At 46.5% G+C, this 21165-nt stretch overlaps 1 pseudogene; it reads left to right on the top strand.

Annotated features, from left to right (window-relative positions):
* Positions 1–11184: 11184 nt before the first annotated feature.
* Positions 11185–18137, top strand: LOC8037766 (annotated as a pseudogene).
* The last annotated feature ends 3028 nt before the right edge of the window (positions 18138–21165 follow it).

The raw sequence follows: 21165 nt of genomic DNA, 5'->3' as shown, positions 1-21165 counted from the left end.
ATATAAGCGCGTTTTATTTTTCCTTTTCCGCCCCCATCAAACTCTCAGGCCTATGTAAAAAAGTTAACGCCATACCAAAAACTAATACCGGCTGCACTAAAAAGCATAAAACCCGTACATACCTCGCTCAGAGGGAGTGATTTATTCCTTTCCCCTTTCATGTGGCAAGCAGTACATACGACAAACTGGAAGATGTATAAATGACAGATTAAGAAAACATAAAAACAACACCCGATTAGCAAACCCCGGACTTTTGGGCATTGACTGCCGTGACTGTGGGTGCACAGCGGACTTTAAATATGGAACCGTAATTGGAAAGAACCATCACCAACTAACACGTGAAATAATAGAGGCAGCTAATATCAGAAAAAGGACTGATAATTGTGTTAGCAGTCCATCCATAACGCTTACCGAAAAAGAATTGTTATATCTTGACTCTCGAAGGTAATGTGCGATAGACATTGCTATTTCTTTGTACAAAAGAGAACGAAGAAGTTTAATACGGGTAAAAAAAAAAAGACGAAAATACAATTTCAGTTGTAAGTCAGCGCGACGTGAGTGACCATTTTTCTGGTGGGCGTGCATTTTCAGCGTGAGTGAGTTTGCTTTTGCGCTTCTCCTACAACGCAGTCAGAGGCACCTTGGGCAATGGCACTGTGTGTGTGTGTGCGAGGGGTAGGGGGCAGGCAAACACAGCAGAATCTCGCTAATACGAATCTCTCCACTCCACTCCACCCCCTCCCCTCATTCAAAGTTACCCAAACATTAAACGGCAATGCAGTTTGGCACAACACGTTGCGCCATCTCGCGGCTGCCAAATAAAACACTGGATGGGCCAGAACGGCCAGGATCGCGGGGATTGCGGGTGGTCGTATTTATTTATTTATTTTTTAATGCACATACCTACATCGCCCAGGGGGCATTATTGTATGGGGTTACATGAAAGAAAATGCATGACAAACAAGTGAAGCAACAAGAAAGCCTAAAATAACATAGAAGCTCCAGATACCTATTGGAAACAAAAGTTTTGTAAAACTGAGGAGAACATGTTTTGTTTTCAGGAGAATTGACAATTGAGCTGTTCAGACGGTTCCACTCGGAAATAGTATGGGGGAAAAAAGAGTGGGCAAAAACATCCGTTCGGCGGTTAATTTCTCGAACTTTCATCTGGTGATCCGTTCCTTTTGATAGGTAATTTGGAGCCTGCTAATACACACTTTTATCGATTCCGGTATGGTCATTATAAATAGCGTAAAATGGCTTTATCCGTAAAAATTTTCTTCGTTGGCAAAAGATACTCCAATTAAGTAAGCTTTTAAGTTAGTGATGCTCAAACGAAAATCATAGTTAAAAAACCACGTGTGAATGTGGCATTTCGTATCAACGTGAGCCTTTTTGGGAACTTTTTTTCATAAAAGTAAGCCCCGGTTTTATGTCTCCGTGACCTTACCGGGCTCCTGTGACATCTCGCCTACTCCTAGAGTTTCCCCAAAAAATAAACGTCGCTACTGCTGCGTGAAAGACTGCCACAGTCACGAAGGTGGTTCACGCGTCAAACTATACCGATTCCCTTCGAGATCTTGGGAAGCGACGCGGCGAACAAAGTGGATTATTGCAGTGCGACGCATCAAGTAAGTGAATTATACAGTAATTGTTGAACTGAACGAAAATACATGTGCAGGCTTGGAAAGGGGTCCGACGAACTCGTTTTGCAGGCTACTCGGCAAAATAACAAATTCAAACAAGTGCTTTTACGAGTCACTTAGACAACCACACAGGGAAATACGGTAGTAACAATCAGGCCGATTGTTGCTTTGCTGTGCCGTCGAGAATCAGGCGATTAGTCCTTCAAGAAGCGAGGGGCCCATTGGCCCGTTTCGACACTCGTAATTGTACGTGGACACATATGGTCACAACCAAAACCTTTTAAACCTGCGAGTTCTGAAATTGTGGATTTTCGTAGCACATGTGTTTGTTTCGGCAACCAAATTTAATGCCGAGTCTGGTAACAAATGTGACGGCATGCAGAAAACAGGAAGCACAAGTTTTTCTTTAGGAAAAGATCATGCCAAGCATCAATATCCTTCCCTCACGCACACTTTGTTGCCTGTCACCTTTTTACACCAGGCTTGCGTATCACATTACAGCCATTGCAACGTGCGTCTTGTTCTCTAGCATGCATAGTTTGGTTTCAATTGCCCACCTTTTATTCTAGCTGGGGGCGAGCGTGAGGAAACAGGAAGAGCGTGCTGCACCAGGCTGGGGCCGGGCAGAAACGATGCAGCCGTTCTGGTTGGTCTGGCCCATGGCGATCCCCGGAGCGTTCCACCAGCAAGGTTCGGATCACGAACGGCGGAAACGACTAGACCTGGCCATACCGGCCTAGGCCATGACGATCCTGGACTGGTTCCGCGGCGATGCTCGGGCTGTGATAGCCCGGAACAGCTAGCCCACGCAGCGCTGGCGTGGGAAGGGCGATCCGCAGGCCTGGACACGGAGGCCGACTGCAAGCTCTGAACGACGGCCGACAACCAGGGTCGGCGGGCCTGGAGTGCCAGCTCTCAAAGACGGAAAACTGGGAAGAACAGTAAACTGATTAGCTCTCTTCTCGCTGTATTGTGTCACTCCCTCGGCGACGAGCGAAACACATACCGATCGGGCGGCGATTAATATAGAGCGATCCCACAAGTGGTTAAGACAACTCAAACAGGTGTCCAAAGGACAACTCAGTATGCTTGCCGGCTGACTATGCTGGGTAACAAAGACTTTCGAACTGATAGCCGCCAGAAATTTTTCTTCTGAAAATCAATATATTGAGGCTCGTATCGCTCACTGATGATGAAGCTACAAACGTCTGAGCAGAACTAATGTTACGAAATTGCCGGTTTTCAATGCAGCAAGCACAAAAAGAAGCAAAGAAATATCCTTACCTTCTTCGTGACGACCGTTTCTTCATCCGGGCCAGATTGCCAAGTGTTGTACATAGACGCCGCCGACGATTCCCACCACTTCTAGCGACACAAAAGTTTTCAATTCGTTTTTATTTTATTTTTTTTAACCCTTTAAGGCAAGTGTATTTTTCAGGATACATTCAATATAATAATAGTTTTTCTGGAACCCAAAGCATTACTCAGGCGAAATGTTTAACGTATCTTAGCAGATACATTTTCTGGTTTCGGTTTCGTAGTCTCGAATGTTCGCCGCCAGGAGATTTCCAGATACTCCGTTGGCGTAAACATAGATTCAGTACAGTCACTAGGTTTTAGAGACAGCGAAGGGAGAGTGGATTTCAAGACTGTAGAGATTACCAAACAAAGATTAAGTGAATGGTGGCAGAAAGCGATAGAAAACTAGCTGTTTTCTTATTAACTGATGGCAAGGGGGTTATATAGCCTCACTTTCTTTGCAGTGCGGAGTGAATATAGATTTCACATTTAAATATTCTGAGCTTAAATGGTAAAACAAAATGGATAGGTGGCGTAAGCTACCGCCCGATCCAAAGGGCTCAGCCGGATTCATCCATTCATCCATCCGGCGGCTCCAATGTGCAAGGCGGCGCCCAGGACGCGTATTGTCCTCGTCGTGCTATGCATTTCGACCTGCTCTTACAAAGGTAAGTTGTACTTTGCTCTGAAATTTGTTAATTTTGCATTTTTAGAAGTTCTGAATTCCATAGCGCACGTATTTTACCCTGAAACGTATGAAAGTCGGGGGAAAAGTACATAGTAGATATGCGTATCGTGTAAAGGCTGTTTCACATGCTGCGATTCTCGCCCGAAATCGGTGCGATTTCCAGTAAATGTTCGATTAAAATAGCAGTTGCACTGCCGCTGCGGCTCTGCGACTGGTTTCGACCAAGTTGGTATTTTGCCGCAGATTCGGTGCGATCGCTTTCTTGTCATCCAGCCGTTCATTATTCAGCTTTCATCCACGAAAATAAATGTAGACACATAACAGCTTCTGGTTTAATGTTTAATTACGAAGTTTTTAGCGTTACGTCCAACGTAACCCAGGTTAAGTTCCAATCACCGCCTTCCCTGTGTTCACGGGGGAGAGATAGAAGGCGGGGGGAGGGGGGTTAGGTATACGTGTTTCAGTGCTCCGTCCGGACGTAACGCTAGCCACAGCGGCTTAGTTATTAGAAATTCCTGGTTACCGTATTTACTCGCATATTGGTCGATACGTCGTATAGGTCGACCTCCTAACTTCGGGACCCCCGAAAAAAAAAAAAAGTTGAAAAATATAATACCGGGATTCGCGTATTGGTCGACCCCCCAATTTTGATGAGGCGATTTTTGAAAAACAGGTCGACCTATACGACGTATCGACCAATATGCGAGTAAATACGGTAACAAGGAATAGGTCGACCTATCGACCTATTCCCAAAACATTTGTGCTTATTAAGACGTTTTTGTTGTATTTTAGACAAAGCCAAACGCGTCGCGTCCGGGTCCGAAGCGCCGGCCTTTCCGAGAGAAAATCGCGTGGTTGTTTGAGCATGGGAAACCAAACATTGTGATCGCACTCGCTGCGTCGGCTGTCGCACCGAACTTTGTTTCACACAGTCGCTGCACGTGAAACAGGCTTAAGAGAGGAATCGCATAGTAGCTCTGTGATTTCTGTGGTGTTCCCTTCCGTGCTTAGATTTGGTAGTGCTTTGGTAGTTTTAAGCCGATAAATGTTTAGCCAGGTAAATAGGTTGGGCGATAGTTTAGGGGCGGGCGTTTACTTTGAATTTTCCATACCTATGCACGAGGAATCAGCTGTAATTGTCGGGATAAAGCTTCCTGTTTGGTGTGGTTTAGTACATCTCTATGTTAACCTGTTTACTTATAATATTTGACGCGGTGCTGTTTTCTTTTAGGTTTCGTATTCTACTGCTGCCCGATGGAAATTCCATTGGGATCTTTCTGCTAGACACGGAGTCGCGATCGTTCCTGTGTGGTTTTGATTCCGTAAAGTGGAACAGTGTCCGATGCGGGATCTAGTGATAGTGAAGTGAGGGACGGTGACGAGGAGAACTTTCCACCGAAGGGCCGAACAACAGAACTTCCAAGCGATAACGAAAATGAAGGCGGAACGCCCGCCTGTACAGTTATGTCAACGTCAAGAAAGAAACAAAGGTCACCGCCGCACGTTTCTGACTCGCAAAAGGAAGACCGGTGTTGTGTGGAGCCTGCGAAACCCTCTGTTGGCCAGATAAAATATTTTCAAGTTTTCATTGATGACAAGCTGCTGACGATTGTTGACGAGACAAACCTCTATGCTGTGCATCAGGCTGGAGCGTATGGGTGAACGTTTGTTACACTGTGTCGGCATGGTTACGCAAAGTACATATTCGAACTGAATCGTTGCATCGCCCCTTCAATTAAACACCTCATAAAATCAAATGTGGTGTTTGAGCTCTATACATCTTATTTATTTTACAAGAAAACATGTTTTCATTCAACACCCGACATATGTCCATAATGCGTGCTCAGCAGACGCACCCTGGTCTGCATGTCAGGCCAGTTTAGTGTGCCGTGGTTTGCAAATTAGACTGGTCTGGTTTGATTTAGTGTGCACATCAAGCCATTCTAGTGTGCTCTGGTGTGCACATGTTGTTTGTTCGTTTGTTGGTTTGATGTGCGCACCAGAACACGCCAGGCCGGTATGATGTTTACACCAGCAAACACTAGGATACACCAAACCGGTCTGGTGGATTTTTTAATAGGGACTCATATTTTGCTCCGTCGGAGTCCGACCACGTGGGCGGCATGTTCCCGACCCTCGGCCTCTGGCGTACGGAGCACGTCGATCGTTCTCCTAGATTTTGATTTTGTATGATCGTGACCAAAAATCACGTGCACTATATACGTTTCAGTGGCCGAGAGTTATTCTGACGCACTTATTAAATTTATTTCTCCCGACATCTGCCAGGGCATGATTCGCGGCTTCTGGCTGGCCATATTCGAATTTGTGGAGACGCCCTGGAAGACGCCTAGCCCGTTCTCGGCCCTTGGCGCCTCCGCTTGCCTCCTATGCCTCCCAATGAATGGCGAAACTCTCTCAGTATGAATAACCTCTTCATCGTTTCAATAAACATGTTTTCTCTCTCTCTCAATACACGGCTCTGCACGAATGTAAATATTAATCCGTCGTCGTGGCGCGCACCTAAAATCGACCGCGATACGTTGTAGCAACAACACTTAGAAGACATGGTTGCGGCACCTCCCCGTCCAAAATAAAACAAAAGAAAAATGCGAAAGAAGTAACAAAAACGTGATTACCAGTGGATCTAAATTGAGCCACCTACCTCCCATGCAGCAAAATATATTGTGCCAACATTGGTCTCAGCATGGTTAAGGTGGCCCCATATGGTACTAGCTTAACCAGTCTAGAGTGAGCATTTCATGATGTTGGCACTGAAGTGGCTATATTTCGGAAACATCTTCCGTTTCTGCCAGCGTCCAACCAATATCTCGACATCTCGGCTTCATGACGGCAACATTTGCCGTTCCTGCCAGCTTCCAAAATATATTGCTGCATCCCGGCTACATGACGGCTACATGACGCAACATTTGTCGTTTCTGCCGCCGTCCAACCAATATGTCGGCAAGGCGCGCTTCCTAGTCACCATACCAGACGATTTGCCCCTCACTACACCTGAACGCGCCATCTTATCAACGGGTCTTTCCTTCGTCCCTTCACTTCAAAGCCGACCTGAACCTTTTCCTTTACATGTGGAGACCGAACAATTATTCCGACGCCTACTCTTAGACGCCCACTTCACCCAGCACCCGTCCAATTTCAACCGCACAATTTTGGACTTCAGTAACCCGAAAACTACTATCTGGATCCTGCCTCCCGCTAAACACCCCGAAACCGACAATTCAATCAAAGCATGCCGTAGTATTCTACCCAACCCTTCTAGCAACCTAATCTCCAAATCCCGAAACCCAACACCACAAGAAATAACTGCTCTAAAGTCCCTTCGAAACCGCACTGTCATCGTAATCAACTAAGCCGACATTGGTGGAGCCGTCGCAGTCTGGTGTAGTGATCTATACTCTGAGGAAGCTCTCCGACAGCTCTCCGTTTCTGATTTTTACGAACTCTTTCCTCCGACCCCGCCGCCGCTTTCCAACATAAAATTACACCTATCGTAGAGCTCCTAATTGAAACTAACTCCCTTCCCCCTGCCGCAAATCGCCTAATTGTTCGTCATCCCTGCACCGCCTCAATCTACCTTCTTCCCAAAATTCACAAAGCAGAATCTCCTGGCCGACCAATTGTGTCCGCCAAATCCTGCCCCACTTCATCTTCGCTTTTGTGGGTTCGGTCCTGCAGCCTATTGTAGAAAACCTGCCCAGTTAGGTTAAAGACATAAGACATCCTCCAACGCCTGTCTAACCTGGCCCTTAACCCGGCACTATCCTTCCACAATGGACATCACATCTCTCTACACTGTAATCCCTCATGCCGAAAGACTACAGGCTCTGTCACATTTTCTTGATCAGCGTCCTTTTCAAAACCCTCCGTCTCACGCCAAATCCGCCTCGCCGAACTTGTTCTAACACTAAATGCCTCCCAATTAGAGAACTCCTTCTATCGCCAGTAATGCGGTGTAGCGATGGGCAAAAAGATGGGTCCCTCGTTCGCCAACCTTTTGTCGGCTACGTCGAGCACTCGTTTTTTTAATTCCTTTTGACACCCGCCCCCACAATCTTATGGTCGTTATATTGACGATACTTTTGGTTTTGGCCCCCCTCCCGTGATTGACTGCTTCACCAATGCACTTTGTAACGCCCACGCCTCCCTTAAGTTCACCTCACTGATTTCGAAAACCTCTTTCAACTTCCTAGACTTAAATTTCTCCGCCTCCGTAGGATTTGCAGCGACGACATTTATTTCCGTCATCAGCTTAAGACGATGACCACCTTCTATATTGAACCTGGTTACCCACTTGGCCTTCTGCGCAATGCCAGCAGTGGCGTTTCTAACATTTCGCGGCACGAGGCCCTATTTCCCCAATCAAGGTCTAAACTCCCGTGCAACTCCCTCATCTTCACGTTCCGTCCCTCGATACCTAGGCTCGGCAAACTAATCATGGGCGCCACTTCCCACCTCGTAGACTCCAAAGTTCTTTCTACAACACCCGCGCTAACTTACCGTCGACAGCCCAACTTACGATCCCTTTTAGTACACAGCAACCATTCCATAAAAACTCAAACTTTACTTCCCGGTACCACGCCATGCGGCGCCCCTAAATGCCTTACGTGCAAACAAACCGGCCCAGCTCTCAACGTGCTAATGGGAATCCCTGACAATCACACCTGTAAATCTTCTAATCTGATATACATTATTTCCTGCACGCCCTGTCCAACCTTATTGTATGCCGGCGAAACTGACCACCGACTCCACGAACGCTTCAGAGAACATCGCAGACTCGTCACACTAGAAAGAGCGGGCCGACTCAAACATGACCTCTCCACACACGTATCTAAGCACTTCTCCACAAATCACTCTGAACTTAAGATGCGAATATGCGTCATCAAATCAGGTTTCCATAGACCCACCTCACGGAAAAAAGAGGAAAGCAGTTTAATTTTTTACTTAAAGACGGCATTTCCTTCCGGTTTCAACAAGAAACTTCCTTTCGGCTATTAAACATTCCCCTTTCTCCCGCTCCTCTCTCCTTTTTTTTTTGATAATTTGGCCGGTCACGCGGGCGCTATAAGCTTCCCCCCAGCCGCATTCCTCAACTTGTTGACTTCAAACCTCGCACCTTACTTGACGACTTTTCCTCTTCCCTCTCTTTCCCCACCACGTCACATCTGTCACGTGTTACCTATGCCCCTTGTATATACGGTTTTCTTATTCTGATATGTCATCTCCCCTTCCACCTGAAGAAGACCGTTTGGACGAAACGCCGTTCCCCTTCTTTCCTTTGGCTCTTGTCTTTCACTTCATATCCCTACTAATACACTAACAGTGCCCGGCAGAACCCCACATCTTCAGATCCCGGCTACATGACGGCAACCTTTGCCATTTCTGCCAGCTTCCAAAAATATTGCTGCATGGCGGCTACATGACGGCGAGATGACGGCAACATTTGCCGTTTCTGCCAGCTTTCAAACGATATTGCTGCATCCCGGCTAATGACGGCTGCATGACGCCAACATTGACCGTTTCTGCCGGCGTCTAACCAATATGTCGGCATCCTGGCTACATGACGGCAACATTTGCCATTTCTGCCAGATTCCAAAAATATTGCTGCATGCCGGCTACATGACGGCAACATGACGGACACATTTGCCGTTTCTGCCAGCTTCTAAACGATGTTGCTCAAAATATATAAAGTTCTATCCTTGGTATATCTAAAGGATGTATCGGGCTCTGTTTTGCAAATCCGAATGACAGCACTGCATCAGCCAAATCGTGGCAACATCGCTGGGTTGCTACCATGCTTTAGCAATATTTAGGCACAGAAGCGTTTTCACCTATGGAACCTTAACCATCAGACTTTAGAGCCTTAATTCATTCATGTTTCTTTCACCTTAGAGCGGAGCTCTTAGGCGCCCGTTTCCGGCTCCAGCAGCGTCGCCGACGGCGTAACCTTAACCCGTCGGCGTAACCGTTTTTCGTGACGCGTCACAAAAAAAGCGTTACGTGACGCCGAGGCGTCACGAAAAAGTGTTACAGAACGCCGACGCGTCACGAAAAATCGTTACGCGACGACGAGGCGTCACGAAAATGCGTTACTCCGACGCGTTACGCGACGCCAAGGTGTCACGAAAAAGCATTACGCCGCCGCGTTACGCGACGCCGATGCATTCGAAAAGGCGTTACGCCGACGGGTTACGCGACGCCGACGTGTCACAAAAAAGCGTTACTCCGACGCGTTACAGTTACGCCGACGCCCATGGCGACCGTAAAGGTAGCCGTAACGCGTCGTCGGTGTGACGCGTCGCCGTCGGCGTAACCGCGCGGTGCATTATGGGAAACGTGCCAGAATGCACCGTGGTGACGCGCGCGTTGCATTATTGGACGCTTTCAATAATGCATCAAGCGGGAGGAAGGAGGGGGAGAAGTGGAGGAGGATGGAGGAGGAGGAGGGACGAGGAGGAGAACGAGGCAGGGGGAAGGGGGCTCCCCTTACGAAAATGGCAGATCTGGACTTATATATAAAAAAAAAACAAGTATGGATATATAAAAAATTGGGCAGATTTGGCCATATCAAGTACATCAGTTTATATAAGCCTTATATAACCAGATCTGCCCAATTGTTTATACATCCATATCTGGGTCTGCCAAATAGGGGTATATCTGCCTCCCATATCAGGGTGCTTTTTTTTTTTTTTATTCTTGCAGATTTGTTCTTAAAAAAGCCATGAAAGCCACACTTATGCGGTTTCTGCGAGTGAGTTATACGCCCAGGGTAGCTAAACTCGTGGAGCACAACTTTGTGCCCGAAAGTTGCGGAACACGCTAATTGGACTCTCGCGACGCTGACGTCAAGCCGAGCGAGGTGTCACTCATTTGAACGCTGATTTCTTCAAGATCGGCAGAATGTAGCAAAGTTATCGAGGCGCGCGAGGAGCGTGCGAGGAGCGCGCTGATAGAACGGCTGCGCCGATGACGTAGCGCCCGTTTGTCCCTACATCCCTACGCCAAGCTAAAATTACTGCTTTGTAAATTGTCCCTAGGTGACCTGCTGGCGCTCCAAATCCCTCCAAAGTTTGTGTTAAAAAGAATGTGATTCGAAACCTCGTTTGTCGAAGTTGTTGCTGACGTCAAAGTGAAGTTTCCGAACTTTGCGAGAGCTGTGGTTTGAGCTCGAAAACTTCGCTTCGAATCGAGGGGAAGTTAAACTTTGTCAACATGGCGGTGCCGTACGCTGCGGCCGAGCTTATATTCCGCCACCGTCGGCGTCGCTACCGAGACCACCGGGACGCCTTTCAACTCCCCGACGACGACTTTCGGCGACAGTACCGGCTATCGAAGAACGTTGTGCGTTGGCTCTGCGACGAGCTTCGTTCGACGCCCGGACTCCGGACGCGGCGTTCAATCGCGTCCACGATGACCGTGGAACAGCAAGTTCTCTGCGCGCTCCGGTTCTTCGGAACCGGTAGCTTTCAAGGCATGGTGGCGGCAGACGAACACCTGTCAGTCTCCCAGATGACAGTTAGCCGGGCTGTCAGAGCTGTTGCTGCTGCCATCGTGGAGTGCCTCGGCAGCGGCTGGATTAACTTCCACGCGGAAAGCAGAGCCGCCACCAAGGAGGGCTTCGCCCGAGCCGACGGCATGCTTGCAGGCGTCGATGGGTACGTGGACGGGACTCATGTCGCGATCCTGGGCCCGCGAGACACGGAGACCGTCACCACGGCGGCCTACTGGTGCCGAAAGCATCAGTACGCACTCAATGTTATGGTGGTAAGTTGTGCAGTTCCTCTCTTTTGCTATCCTATTTCTTTTTGAACTGTGTATACGGTGATTCGCCAGTGAACTGAGTAGCAAGCAATGATTCCTCTGCGGACAGCGCGCTCCTCAGTGATACACGCGCCGTCCGACTTTCTTTTGGACAGCACTTAAAGGCGCGAGTGGAATGCCGTCGGAGGGCGCTTGAACGCTCTGCAAGAGTGCCGTCGGGCGACACTCTGACATAGCCTTTTTAACTTTTATTTTATCTGCTAAGTTGCTAGCAAATGTTCATTGAGGGACCAATTACTCCATTTAAGAGGTGCAAAATAGACAAAACAAAGTTCATCGAGTCATGATCTTGAGGCGCGACAAAAGTGGTGTTTGGCGAGGTCGTCGCCCCGCCAATACCCGTTTGTGAGTAAAAAACAGCCTTGAATGCTTTTGCACTGTGTTTCGGATCATGTCCTCCTATTATGAGTATGACCAGTGAACACTGGGAATAAGCTACTTCGCGAAAGCAATATAATGTAAGTTCGGACAAGCATTTTTCTCTAAACATCTGTGTAATAGGCAAACTTGTGAACGATTCTGTGCTGTGCATCTTTTGTGCCTTCAGTGACAGTATCCCTTAGATTTGGGCTTCTGACTAGTCGAGGTAACAGTGGTGTGTGGCAGTGATAACATTGAGATAATTCTGTATGTGACAGTTGGAGAAGAACTGTACATTTAAATTCCTGCATTTGTCTGCCAACATGTTTCTAATTGTAGTTTTACTAGCATACAAGAAGAAGACTATTCGTTCTTGAGTCTATGCAAAGAGTATTCTATAGCTTGTTTTCTTCTCAAGACTTTGACACACAATGATGCGCAGAAGCGGTCTTGTTGAACTCAGAGATGCATTTTAGGAGAATGAGTTTGTTCAACAAGTTCTGGAAGTAACTTAATGTTTGCATGGACGTAATATTGGCGAACATCGCGACTTAATTAATATTAAAAATAATAGATAATGTAGACATGTTTCCCTATGATAACGAATATGTAGAACTCCGAATTCCGAAATTTAATGCTCACTAACGATTCCTCGGTGCCACAGTTCACCAAATTTTCAATATACCGAGCCCACGAAAATGAAGTCATTTAGAGTAGAGCAAATGAAGTGTGAGGCAGAAACATGCAGCAGGTGAATAGGTTGTTTGCACATGACGTCAATTCGCCATTTTGTTGTTAGTTTGTTTTTTCAAACAAATTTACTACATTGAAGGATTACATTGTAATCGGTTGAGATGATGTCAGCGGTGCTGTACGCATTTGAGGGGGCATGTAAATCCTTGGAATGCTCGAGTTTGGCACACGCCAGACAGCTCGCAACAACAAAATGGTGGACGAAATTACGTCAGTGAAAACACCCTATACACCACATGCCATTTAGTGTGAGAAGTAGAATATTAATTTGTACCGACAATGCTTGCACTAATAAAAATAATGTATGCGTCCTTTCTCCAAGTGTAACAAAATTAACCATAGGGAAGAAGCTTGGCCATGGATTGCTCACTCTTTAATAATAACAGCAGTGTGTTGGAATTCCATACGATTGATGTGACAAACTTCCGTCGCTGTCCTCTGCAGGTGTGTGACTACAAGGCACGGATCATGTACATAGACCCAAGTATGCCTGGTGGGGCCCATGATGGCTACGTGTGGAAGCGGTCGTCCCTCCGAAGGGCGATGGAAAGCGGCCTCCTTTAGCCTGGGGAATTCCTGCTGGGTAGGAAATTAAACTAGCATTTCACAAATGTACTTGACAATGGGGTGAATGGTGAGGCCACAGCACTGTTTCTCATTGGTGTCTTCTGTCTTATGCCATAATTACCACAACAACCAACAAGGACACACGTGGACAAATAGTGACTAAACTGTACCTTGTACATCAGTATGACTCTTCATATTTTTAATAAAAAACAATCCAATTGATTTTTTTCTTAATTTTTACAAGACAAACTAAAAAAATAAACTTATTTTTTCTTATAAAATGGGATTTGCACTGGTACATGACCCCATGCAGGAAAAACATAACATTTCAAGTGGCTGTGCAGATAACATAATTGTGTCAAAAAGGTCTGAATTTATCATTTGCTAGTAGTTGTTCAAACCACCACTGTCAGCTCCTTACAGGCTCCGTGAGGAGGACATTCAGTAAGTCATATGCCATAGAATTGAAGTAAAGACTTTACTTAATATTCCAAAATAAATTTTGCCCCTTTAATGCACTGCTTCAGTTTATGCAAGGTTAGCATGGTTCATGTATGGTTCAGGTTGATGGAGGTATTTGAATCTGCGGGAAAAAAAGGAAACATTCTGAAGATTGGTCCTTTTCTCACCCCTGCCTGCAAGATGCGTGTTCTCTCCAGAATATATGCCAGGGGTGGCCAGAGTGACATGGGGTTAGAGCCACAGACAAAACAACAAAAGTTCAAAGAGCCGTAGGAAAAAAAGAGGAGGGGGAGGCAACTTTTAAAAAAGAAACAATATGGAGGGAACAGTGCTTTCTAAAGGGGACAAGTATTATCGTTGACTACAACAAATAACACCAAGCAGCAGAAAGTTACTTAAATCAATAAGCAAAAATGAATGCTTTGGCTGGTTTGCTAGCCAGCTACTGCCCCTGACACCCGTTACGCCTATTCGGTTGGAAATTCTTTCTAGAGCAATAAAGGAAACAGTGTCAATGGACACATCAATGTGTCAAGGAGCAGTCCAGCTGTATGTACGTAGTGTAGCACTAGGCTGCCAAGACTGCGAGCATTTAATTTTAAGTTCTAGGAATCGTTTCGTCTTTGGAACACAGGAGGGGAAGGGGGTACACTCCCCGAAAGGCGTAAGTCGCACTTAAACCCGCGGTGAGCCGCATGCGGCAAGCGAGCCGCAGTTTTTCCACCCCTAATATATGCATTTGTGAGTGGTGGCCAAGGTTTATTTCACAATGCTTGATTTATTTTAGTGTCTGATGTCATGCGTTCTTGTTGGGCATGCAGGAGACAGTGGCTATGGCCTTGCCCCATGGCTGATTACGCCAGTTCCCGGCACGCTCCAGTCAAACTCTCGGGAAGCGAGGTTCAACGTGGCCCACTCCTCCGTGCAATCTGGGGTGGAGCGCTGCATCGGCCTGTTGTAGAACAGGTTCCGTTGCCTCCACAAGCACCGGACCCTGTACCACCCACCGCAGACCGCTGCCACCATCATTGCAGCCTGTGCAGTTCTGCACAACATTTGCATCGCTGCGGAGGAGCCGGAACCCGAAGCTGAAGAAGGAGACGACGTAGAGGGCGGTTCAAGCAACGGTGGACCTGAGCCACAAGAACCGCCACCTGGGTCGCCACGGGTCAAACCATTAAGTGTTCTCAAAACACTGCAGCCTCTAGCACAGTTTGTTTGTTCACTATTCCGCCAACAACTTCGCGCCTTTCTGGTGGTAGCCCTTTTGGCAATATGAGCTGAAACATCTGACCTGGTTTTTTTCTGCGTATGCACTCCCAACAAGCTCTATTTTCTCCAGTTTTGACAAATAGTTTGAAATATAGCACCTTCACTTTGCATTCCATTCCTGGTTTTTACAATAATTCTGTCAAAAACAGGCAGGCATGACAAAGAAGTGTGAAGGACTTTCAGCTCATATTTTCTGTCACAGTACATTTATAAAAACACAGACGGAGAAACATATTTAAGATTCTAAAACTACACTCACAAATATAATTAACAAATTAAACTTCGACATATTTTATGGGAGCTTTAACATCACTAAGTTTCTTTAAATTATTCAAGGCCATAGACATGTCAGTCACAGACAATGAAACACTATAAAATGAGTCTCGTTCGCATGATGGGCAAGAGCTTGAAGCACCTACCAACATAAGACATTTCCACTCACCTTAAGAATGAGGAACAGAAAAGCTCACGGCGAGTTCTTGCCTTGGGCATGACACTTTGTCATTTAAAAGATTTTGCAAAAATTACAAACCATTAAGTTCTTTTTCTTCCGAAAGTGTGTCCGTACCCAGTTCACCTAGTAGCCAGGTACGGTTATGCTAACGTTTCTTTCCGAGGTGTCGGTCATACATAAAACTAATGTAACTTCTCTGGATGTTTTAAAGTTGATTAGGTTTCAAAGAATTAACTGAAACCTAGGCAGTAGATGCAAAGTCCAGACCTGAGTGGACATAGCATACAACACGAGCACAGATTACAGTATTTTAACCTCTCAGGTAGTTCTAGAAACCATGCCAAGCATCCGCGGTGATGAAGCGAGCATAGCATTATTGTGCGAGTCCATTCGAAGTCTGGAGCCCGATAACATGCCAGGATCATATATGACAAAAATTTTGTTTACTTCGGATATGCTGTGCATGGAACGACAAGTATGCACTCTGTTTTAGACTAAATTTGATGACGTTAGTCTTTCTTGAATTCAGCTTAGGCCGTTATTTGAAGGCCACGCATTGACTGCTCCAATATTCCTCTGCAATTCCATGCAGTGTCCTTCAACCTTGCGATATATATTTACATCGTCAGCATACTGTAACAATTCAGGGAACTGAACCGAATCAAAATTATCATTAGCAAAAATATTCTGCAAACGAGGACCAACATTATATCCTCGAACGACTCCAAAAGTTGGAGGTGTGCGGCGACGACAAGGCTCCCGAAATATGGGTAACGTTTAAGCGCCCTGGCAAATAACTATTGGACCGTTTGATGAACCCATCAATAACACCCTATTCAGATATCTTAGTTGGAAGCAATTCACACCGTGCACATTTGGCTTCATAGAGTGCATATTGAGAACATTGAAAAGTGTCCATAAATAGAAGCTGGCCATTTTCATGCCAGATCTTGATAAATCGCCCCTGTTTAAATAGAGACTAGTCACTTTCACTGTTACTCTTGCCAGTATATTGACATGGCTTGAGCTTTAAGATGCATGCAGAGGTGCCTGTTGCAGTGATAAGATTGCTGCACCATTTGCACCCAACTGTGCAAAAGTGTCTACCTTGCTACATTCTGCTAACGTTCAGCTTAATGCGAAGAATATGTGCTAACAATGCTCCAAAAGCTCTATTTATTTTATCAAATTAGAAAGTATCTTAATGCATCACTTCACTGCCAGATTGTTAAGTTACGCATGTGTGAATTTTCATAACTTTTGGGTATCGCTGAAAGTAATGTGTAGTTTGATACGACCTTCGTACCGAACGTGACTTGGTTCTGAGAAATTTTGGAACATTGCTCATTGTTTGTGGTGTGTTTGGGGAGTTTAAATAGCTCCATTGAGTAACCTTTCACCATTCACTGATGCACTGCAGAAAGGTTACGCCTGCAAAGTGAACATCGCAATTTCGTGACTTTTGCTTCGCTGCAGTGCAGCCTAAATTTAATGGGTGAAACACCCCTTCGGTATAGAATGGTTCTCAACTGCAAGTCAAATGTGGACTTGAAAAAAATATATGCCTGGGTGAGTGCTGATTGGCACCATATATGTGGCAGTAAAGTTTGCTAAATTAAACTGAGGTATTAGTTTATCTGCTAAACCAGAGAATTCTGACAAGTCGCGTGTATTGCTGGTTGTAATTATGCTTCTTTCTTTTTTTAAAATTCAAATTTTAGTTGAGGATACTTCGCACTTGAGTATCTGGAAAGGGTTGAACATTCACATTCACCAAACATGGCTGGGCTGCTTTTTAGGTTTAATTGTTATGTTTAGTTAACACCCTTTTTACGTTTAGTTAACACCCACCTTTTTGTGGTCGGCAGTGAAATGAATGCTTGGGAATAACACCAACAATTTCAGTGAACTTTTTAAAGAGTTATTTATTTTCCACATGCTTTCTTTGTGCCATAGTGAGTCTCTGCATGTAAGATATATCTTTGAAATTTATTTATGCTGGGAAGTGGCTCTACAGAAGGGCAAAGTAAAAAAAGTGTAGCAGTTCCAGGTGAGGAAAGACCAGCAGCTTTGAATCTTGGTCGGAACCGAATGTGTTTATTATGACATGCTTGTCATAATTTTTGGCACATGAGCCACAAAAGCATTGTATTTTATTTAGACAGGCCAACACATGATTCTTAACATATTATTTTGCAGTCGATTGAATAAGATTTCAGATTATGCTTATGGTACAAAAGTGTTTTTTCTGCTCCAAACAGTGTTCCAAAATGACCCATATCATTCCCATCACTGGTGTTTCTAGTGTTCTAGCTCACCTTTCACCCAGGTGGAGGGATGAAGTCGTCATGGTACCAATTATTTAAAGCCGACGTTGGGCTACCTATGTTGTCATGGCGATACAGCACCCTTGCAGGCTGACTCTCACCTCCCTATGAAAGGTCACCCCCCTGTGAACACGACAAAGAAAGGCCTGACTGCGGCCTTTCTTAGTTGTGTTTTCTAATCCCCACAAGGTATTTATACATCTGAGGCAAGAATCCACGTCCAATGGATTGTTTCTTGATGCCATGTCGCTCTGTTACCAACATGTCTTCTTGACAATGCAATTTGTAATTTTAGTACACAGCAATTTTCTTGTGACTTGCAGGATGGAGCTGCTGTGGCTGCACCACACGAGCGTCACATCTACGCGAGGGGCCTGGCTGTGAGGAATGCCCTGATCGCGCAGTTACCTCAGGCACGACGACGGCAGGCCGGACCAACCCGACAGCGGCCTTCACATCGTGGACAGTAACGACGAAACTGTCTGTGTTACTAATTTTTTTAATTATCTTTCTTTGTCTTTTAGTTTACCTTTTTGTTTTGTGTCATTTACTGCATTTGAGCCCTAGGCATGCAAAGATTGAACACTCTATGGAAGCACCTTTCCGTGTGTAGTTTTGTATTTTCAACGTAAACTGTAGAAAAAAAAGAACCTGTAAAGTGTGTCGACTTTGTCTTTCTAAGTTCAGTCTTAGCCGAAAGAGGTCACTAATCAGATCAGCAAGATGCAGGTAGAGAGGCATACCTACTGCTCTATGTCGGGGTTCTCAGAGTTTTCGACGAACCTATTATGTACATCTCGTCTGACAGCCAGTGCCTTGCTGTCTTGTGTCCTTTGGTGTGTTGTCATAGCTCTAGGCCATGGCCATTGTAGTGTTGTGGGCAGTGATGCAAACGAGAACAATGCAATTACCAATAAGTAATGGTAATGTTTAACTTCGTAACTAGTAAACCATGTATTCAAGCATATCAGAGCCTATATCTGCCTGCCCTGAATGACAGCTGAGGAACCCCTCCCGGTCCCGTCACTGATGTTATAAAGCATTGCAGTATTCTACACACCTGGTAAACTATCATGTGCATACAGGGAGTCTTTGGCTTATAGTTATGTATCAGTGACTAGCTGAGATCTTCTTGAATAGCGCCCTGTTGTGTAATTTTGTATATAACCTGTGAAACATGCTGCAACTTTAGAGTCGCAGAAGTTTAGCGATAAGCGGAAGGTCTATAGAGTTGGCACTGGAGTGCCGTTTGGTTTTGTTTTGTCCTGCTCATGCCGTTACTTAGATGTAGAGCAGGGCAATGAACTTGTACGCGAGAAGGTTTCCAGAAGTGGTTTAATGTTGCAGCCGTGCAAAAGGCGGCAGCAGGAAGTAGCAACGCCAAAGGAACATGGCGCACATACTACTCTCGAACACAGGGTCGCTCCAAGGGCGGCTCCTTGCTGGTGGGTACAGAGCGATCCCCCCCCCCCCCCCCCATTGGCACTTTAGACGAAGTCATTCAGATAAACTGGCCATCTGACATGGCGAGAACTATAAATGGGAGGCTGTTCGGCTTGTGTCGGTGTGTAAGTCGTGCGGCCTAGAGGAGTCGCTGGCCTGTGGTTGCTCAGTAGGCTGAGAATCCAAATACCGGCACCGCATTTGGTCCGTGTGTCGCCACAGTTGCCGGCCGTCCGGTGTTTGAGTCCGGTATGACAGTGGCCCTACCACTTCAGCAACAACTGCGGGATCCCAGCGTGGTCCAGAAGCATAGTTCCGCACATACACTGCATCGTCGGACGAAAAACTACGTGCTGGTTCTTGCTCTTCAGTGTGGACGGTCCGTCCGTGGTAGTCTCTGACCCCCGTCTGGGTGCACTCTGTCCAGGAGTGTCTTGGACGGGAGTTGAAGAGCAACTGTACAGGGCTCCTTTCCGTACTTGTGAATGGAGTGACATGCTACCGGAGAAGGAAACTCGTTAGGCGTCCGTCCCAATCGCTCTGGATGATTCGCTTCAAACCATTCTTAGTTGTTCTAACCGTGTGCTCCGCCTGCCCATTGGTGGCTGGATGCAATTGCGCAGATGTGTGGTGAATCAGGCCGCTTGCTAGGAACTGTTTGGACTCCTCAGACACGAACTGCGCTGCATTGTCCAATAAAATAGTGTCATGTAGTCCATGAGCTGCAAAAAGGCGACGCAGGCACTTGATGACCGTGGCACTGGGCATGGAAGACACTGATATCACCTTCAGCCACTTGGAGAAATTGTCCGCAGCTATGAAGAAAACGTGCCCGTGAAAAGGGCTAGCAAAGTCTATTCGAAGACGGGACGACGGCGTCCTCGTTCTCTCTCAGCGGTGCACGGGGGCCTGAAGGGGATCTGGTCTCTACGCCTGGCGTGCACCGCACGTGTTCATCTTGCGTTTAATGTCAAATTCCATCTTCGGCCACCACACGTAGCTGCGGCTGAGGGCAATCATGCGGACGATCCCTGGATGCGCGCTATGCAGTGCCTCCAGTACCTGAGCTCGGCCTTCAGTGGGGATCACAACTCTGTTACCCCGCAGAACACACCCCTTTTTCACCGAGATACCATGCTGTCTCTGTTCATAGGCCTAAAACTCGTCGCCCAAACGCTCCGAAGGCCAACCCCCCAGTGCCCAGCTCAAAACACGAGACAGCACAGGGTCTCGCCTCGTCAAAACAGCGATGTCTGTGGCCTGCAGAGGAGGCTTCGTAGACATCTCCAGCATGAAGACCTCTAGTAGCGGTGGTGGAGCACGGACATTCGCATGCGAAGGCACTCTGCTGAGTGCATCAGCGTTGGCGACCTCCTCCCCCGAACTGATGGACCAGTGTGTAACTGCAGACATTCAAAACAATAGACCATTTGTGGGGCCAGAATGGGTGGGGTCACCTTGTCAGACAGAAAGATTCAAAGGTGAGGCTTGTGATCTGTTACATTCACAAACTCGCGAGCATAGAGATGGTCATAAAATTTCTTCTCGCTCGACACTGTGGCCAGCACCTTGCGATCGATTTGCGCGAAGTTGTGCTCCTGCTCCGATAGAGTATGTGAGTAAAATGCAATGGGCACCTTCCTGGAGTCGTCCAGCCTGTGGCTAAGCGCTGCCCCAATGTCCACAGGGCTAGCATCACATGTCTGGACCACAGGATTGGTTGGGTCGAAGTTGGTCAGAACTGTGTTTGAAGAAAGGAGGCTCGTCAGTGCATCATATGCTGTTTGCTGCCTCCCTCCTGAGGTCCACATTGTCTTCTCGTCCTGGAGTCGGTGGAGGGGCTCCGCAACTGTAGCCTTGCCCTTCAAGAAACTGTGGTGGAAATTGAGCAAGCCGAGGAATGCTTGTAACTCTTGCATGTTTTTGGAGGAGGTGCCTCGTCGATTGCTGCAACCTTTGCATCTGTGGGAAATATGCTGGCAGCAGTCACACGGAAACCCAGGAAGTCAGCCTCAGGTACATTGATTACGCCTTTTTCTTTTTTGACCCGGAGGC

This window comes from Ixodes scapularis, unplaced genomic scaffold (assembly GCF_016920785.2).
Source record: "Ixodes scapularis isolate PalLabHiFi unplaced genomic scaffold, ASM1692078v2 ptg000769l_1__unscaffolded, whole genome shotgun sequence".
Classification (NCBI taxonomy): Eukaryota; Metazoa; Arthropoda; class Arachnida; order Ixodida; family Ixodidae; genus Ixodes; species Ixodes scapularis.
Note: the sequence above shows the minus strand (reverse complement) of the source record. Positions and strands in the feature narration are given on the sequence as shown.